This window comes from Cricetulus griseus, chromosome 3, assembly GCF_003668045.3.
Source record: "Cricetulus griseus strain 17A/GY chromosome 3, alternate assembly CriGri-PICRH-1.0, whole genome shotgun sequence".
In the NCBI taxonomy this organism is placed as follows: Eukaryota; Metazoa; Chordata; class Mammalia; order Rodentia; family Cricetidae; genus Cricetulus; species Cricetulus griseus.
In genome coordinates, this window is record NC_048596.1 from 110,127,865 (window position 1) to 110,133,803 (window position 5,939).

Genomic DNA, 5,939 nt, shown 5'->3' on the forward strand with positions numbered 1-5,939 from the left:
GAAGATGCTTTTTTTCCCATTGTATTGATTTAGCTTCTTTGTCAATAATCAGGTATTCATAGGTGTGTGGGTTAATATCAGAGTTTTCCATTCAATTCCATTGGTCTATCTGTCTACTTTTGTGCCAATACCAAGCTGTTTTCAGGACTGTGGCTCTAAAATAGAGCTTGAAGTCAGGGATGGTGATGCCTCTGAAGTTCCTTTATGGTACAGGGATGTACCATATCCTGGGTCTTTTGTTTTTCCATATAAAGTTGAGTATTGCTCTTCAAGGTCTGTGAAGAACTGTTTTGGGATTTTGATTGGAATCACATTGAATTTGTAGATGGCTTTTGACAAGATTGCCATTTTTACTATGTTGATTCTACCTATCCAAGAGCGTGGGAGATATTTCCATGTTGTGGCATCTTCTTTAATTTCTTTCTTTAAAGACTCAAAATTCTTACTGTACAGGTCTTTTACCTTTTTCGTTAGTGTTGCCCCAAGATATCTTACGTTGTTTGTGGCTATTGTGAAATGTGATGTTTCTCTGAATTCTTTCTCATTGGATTTATCATCTGTATATAGTAGAGCTACTAATTCTTTTTGAGTTAATCTTGTATCCTGCCATATTGCCGAAGGTGTTTATCAGCTGTAGGAGTTCCCTGGTAGAGTTTTTCGGGTCACTTATGTAAACAATTATATCATTTGAAAATAGTGAAAGTATGAATTCTTCCTTTCTAATTTATATCCACTTTATTTCCTTTTCTTGTCTTTCTGCTCTAGCTAGAACTTCAAGTACAATATTGAAGAGATATGGAGAGAGTGGGCAGCCTTGTCTTGTTCTTGATTTTAGAGGAAGGGCTTTGATTTTCTCTCCATTTAGTTTGATGTTGGCTGTTGGTTTGCTGTATATTGCTTTTATCATGTTTAGATATGTTCCTGTTATTCCTGTTCTCTCCAAGATTTTTATCATGAAAGGATGTTGGATTTTGTCAAAGGCTTTTACAGCATCTAGTGAGATGATCATGTGGTTTTTCTTTTTCAGTTTGTTTATATGGTGTATTACATTGATGGGTTTTCATATGTTGAACCATCCTTTCATCCCTGGGATGAAGCCTACTTGATCATGGTGGATAATTTTTCTGATGTGTTCTTGGATTCAATTTACAATATTTTGCTGAGTATTTTTGCATCGATGTTCATGAGAGATATTGGTCTGTAGTTCTCTTTTTTAGTGGTATCTTTGTGTGGCTTGGGTATCAAGGCAATTGTAGCCTCATAAAATGAGTTTGGCAATGTCCCTTCAGCTTATAATGGGTGTAACAATTTGAGGAGTGCTAGTAGTAGCTCTTGTTTGAATTTCTGGTAAAATTCTGCAGTGAAGCCATGTGGCCCTGGGCTTGTTCTGGTTGGGAGACTTTTGATGACTGCTTCTATTTCATTAGGGTTTATAGCTCAATTTTAACTGCTTCTCTATTCTTGATTTAATTTGGTAAGTAATATCTATCCAGAAAATTGTCCATTTCCTTTAGATTTTTGAATTTTGTGGAGTACAGGTTTTCAAAATATGACCTGATGATTCTTTGGATTTCCTCAGTATCGTTGTTATATACCCCTTTTCATTTCTGATTTTGTTAATTAGCATGCTCTTTTTATGCTTTTTGGTTAGTTTGGACAGAGGTTTGTCTATCTTGTTGATGTCCTCAAAGAACCAACTCTTTGTTTCATTGATTCTTTGTAATGTTTTCCTAATTTTTACTTCATTGATTTCAGCCCTCAATTTGATTATTTCATGGCATCTCCTCCTCCTTGGTGAGTTTGCTTCTTTTTGTTCTAAAGCTTTCAGTTGTTCTGTCAATTCTCTAGAGTGACTATTTTCCAGTTTTGTCATGTGGCAATTAGTGCTATGAACTTTCAAAGTGTCCCATATATTTGAGTATGTGGTGTCTTCATTCTCATTAAATTCTAGGAAGTCTTTAATATTTTTATTTCTTCCTGGACCCAGGAATTGTGCAATTGTGTGTTATTCAATTTCCATGAATTTGTAGGTTTTTGCAATTTGTGTTGCTGTTGATTTCTAACTTTAAAGGTTAGTGGTCTGATAAGATACTGGGGGTTATTTCAATTTTTTGTATCTATGGAGGTTTGCTATGTTGCCAAGTATTTTAGAGAAATTGCCATGTGGTGCTGAGAAGAAGGTATATTCTTTTGTGTTTGAATGGAATGTTCCATAGATGTCTGTTAATCCTAATTGGGTTATACCGTCTGTTAGATCCTTTGTTTCTTTGTTAAGTTTCCATCTGGTGGTCCTGTATAGTGGTGAAAGGGGGGTGTTGAAGTCTCCTACTATCACTAAAGTGAGGTTTTATGTGTGGTTTGAGCTTTAGTAATGTTTTTTTCTACAAATGTGGGTGCCTTCGTATTTGGGGCATAGATGCTCAGGATTGAGACTTCATCTTGTTGGACTTTTCCTGTGATGAGTATGAAATGCCCTTCTTCATCTCTTTTGAATGATTTTTGTTTGAAGTCTAATTTGTTAGATATTAGGATTGCTATACCAGCTTGTTTCTTGGGTCCATTTGATTGGAAAATCTTTTCCCAACTCTTTACTCTGAGTTAATGCCTGTCTTTGAAGTTGAGGTGTGTTTCTTGTATACAGCAGAATGATGGATTCTGTCTTGGTATCCTTTTTTTAGCCTGTATCTTTTCATAGGTAGGTTAAGACCATTGACATTGAGGGATATTAATGTCCATCGATTGTTTGTTCTTGTTTGTTTTGGATTTATTGTTGGTGGTGTCATTGTGTGTGGATTTCACTCTCCTTTTTCTTTTGGTGTTTGGTAAAGTAGGATTATCTATTGCCTATGGTTTTGTGAATGTAGTTATCTTCATTGGGTTGGAGTTTTCCTTCCAGAGTTTCTGTAGGGCTGAATTTGTGGAAATATATTGTTTAAATCTGGAATATCATGGAATATCTTATTTTCTCCATCTACAGTGATTGAAAGCTTTGCTGGGTACAGTAGTGTGTACTGTTCCCTTAGTGTTTGTAGGACATCTATCCAGGACCTTCTGGCTTTCAAAGTTTCCATTGAGAATTTCGGTGTAATTTTGATCTGCCTACCTTTATATGTTACTTGGCCTCTTTTCTTTGCTGTTCTTAATATTTAAAGAAAATATGGAATGCTTCATTAATTTGCATGCCATCCTTGCATAGGGCTATGCTAATCTTCTCTTTATCATTCCAATTTTAATATATGTGCTGCAGAAGTGAGCACAAGAGTAAACGTCTAAAGTTTCTCTGTTTGTAAATCACAACAATATAGATCAGACAGGAGTAAGTGATGTATGGATTTTAAGGGGAAACTAGCTGAAAATAATTTCAGTTTGGTCTGCAGTATTCTATGTGTCTATAATAACAAATTTCATTTATTCTGTCCTGTAGAATATTTAACATAGCTTTGGGCTTTTCATCTTGGGAGAACTTCAGTTTACAACATCAGAGATCCAGCTAAACCAATAGAGTCCCTACCCTCACTACTGTGTTTCATTATAAGTTCTGTTGTTCTCAAATTTGAAACATATTAGAAACAATGGAGATTTAATTGACTTCATTTATTTATTCACCTGGCTTAGATCCTGAGACCCTGCTCTGTTTAAACTATGCAGTTGATTTTGGATGAGAACCACTCTGTAGTTCATTTTACCAAATCAATTTACCATAGCAATCATTTAGAAAAATCTTAAATATCTAGTCTCATTTTTAAACTCACCTTCTTCTATTTTCTTTTACTAAATGATCTAAGAGTAGAAACCAAAAACCTATGTTGTTAAGGCCACCCTTCTTGAGTCACATGGTGGTCCCTGCAGAGCCATACTTTAGAATCATCAGACTCTTACCAACAATAAGATTCAAAGATGGTAAGAAAAAGTGTACAAAGAGGTAGTGTGGTAAGCTGGATTTATAAACCATGCCACTCACATTGGCCTTGAAGGGAGGATAGGCTGCAGGTATTTGAAAAGAAATAGAGGATTTCTTTCATGGTGTCTGAACATGACTTCATTAGTGTACTATCTTAAACATGTTCCTCCATGCCCTTCCTATAGTATGTGGTCTGAGATCAACAAAAACTAAATGGGCATACAAGAACCGCATCTTGGGCTCTTCTTGTATTTTGAGCATCTCTAGGTGATTTGCCTGAATTTATATGAATGTCTGAGAACCATTGAACCCTCCCACATGGCCAATAAACTGTAATATTATTGAGGGCATTGAGAAGGGCTTACTAAGTATATTGAAACAATTTAGTTATTATTGTTGCTGATTTAAGACTGGGTTTCACATTTAGTCTAGACTGGTCTTGAAGTTTTGAGGAATTACACATGTGTGTGTAGGACTATTTTTGTCTGTATGTATGTCTGTGTGCTATGTGAATACAGTATTCTAAGAGGGCAGAAGAGGGCACTAGATTCGCTGGGATTGAGCTACAGATTTTTGTGAGCCAACATGTGGGTGCTGGGGATTGAATACAGGTCCACTGGATGAGCAGCCAGCATTCTTAACCACAGAGCTATGGCTGTCATCCCCATCCTTGAGTTCCTGTTGATCATCTTTGCTCAACCTTGTAGGTGCTGGAACTCCAAGCTTGATCCACTATTCTATGCTTAGAAACACATCATTTAATCAATTTAGCAACTTTACATGGTACATTCTTGTTATGCCCACTTTTAGGAATGGAACTCAGAGTTTCGGGAGCTTAAATATTCCATTCTATTGAAATCTAGTGATCTGTTTTTACTAAAAGAAAATTGGGTTCAGAAAATTATTAAAAGGCATAGATTCTTAGAATCGATTCTTGTTACAAATATCTTTAGCAGTACTGCTGCCAGAACGTGTTTCTTCAAAGTGAAGACACTCTGGACCAGAAGAGGTCACAGTGCTACTTTGTGAGTGATAGGGTGAGAGTGATGTCCATGACTCCTGGCTCTTTACCCTAGGGCCACAGTGTCACCCTTTCTTACTTCTAATGCTTTCTGTTGCTTGTTACAAAGGCAGTTTCATAGAGCTGTCTGATTTTTCAAGGCCATTCTAAAACAGAGCCAAATAAGCACTTTGTGTAGAAAACAGCTTTAAAATGTACCTGGGCAGAAAATTGCCTTCAATAGATTATATTTAGAGTCACCATATGGCTTCTAGTTACTTCACAAGTGAGAGAGAGCAGGGGATTCCTATTCTGAGTGCAGGCTCACCCTAGCTGCTTTTTCAGCTTTGCGGTTTGGGTTCCCGCTGGCTCTTTCACTTCTCCTTAGAATATCTTCCTGCCTTGAATGCATGGTGAGACTTTGGCCCCTTTACAGCATGTAGAAAATCGTCTATTGACTTTATATAGAGAGAACAGGCAATGATGTCATTTTTTGTCTGACCAGTCATTAATATCACATTTGTATCAAATGGGGTGAATTTCTTAATACAGGCCAAGGCTATTCCAGTTACAATGTAAAGGAGTAGATGAAATTTTCATGTATTTTTTAACAAGGTTTTGTTCTCAAACTTTGAACATGATTTTCAGTTTGTAAGGAATTTTTCTTTCTAAACTCTGTTTTTCCATTTTGTTTTCTTGTTCTTTATGCGTTCTGAAGGCAAGTAACCCAGTAAAAAGGTCTAAAGGAAGAAATTTAACATGGGACTGAGAGTCATAGCTCTGTGTTTCTGAAATTCCCCACACAAATACTGTCAAATACTGCATTTGCTTTTATTTCCCTCCATGATCAGCTAAACTCTGGCTTATAATTGTGGGTTTGACTCTCCACTGTTTTTTTTTTTTTAACCCAAGGTGGAAATAATATTAGTCTAGTTAAATTTAAGAACAAGAAGATCTTGCTAGTAAGAAGGGAAGCAGATCATTATCATAGTGTCTGGACTTGTAGTCTGTTGATAGTGCCACAAACTTTCAAGCAAC

The 5,939-nt window shown here is 36.3% G+C and overlaps 1 non-coding gene across 1 annotated transcript; it reads right to left on the reverse strand.

Annotated features, from left to right (window-relative positions):
* Window positions 1-3,151: 3,151 nt before the first annotated feature.
* On the reverse strand, window positions 3,152-3,257 carry LOC113831720. Its single transcript, XR_003483874.1, has one exon. It is a non-coding gene; the product is annotated as a U6 spliceosomal RNA (small nuclear RNA).
* Between the last annotated feature and the right edge of the window lie 2,682 nt (window positions 3,258-5,939).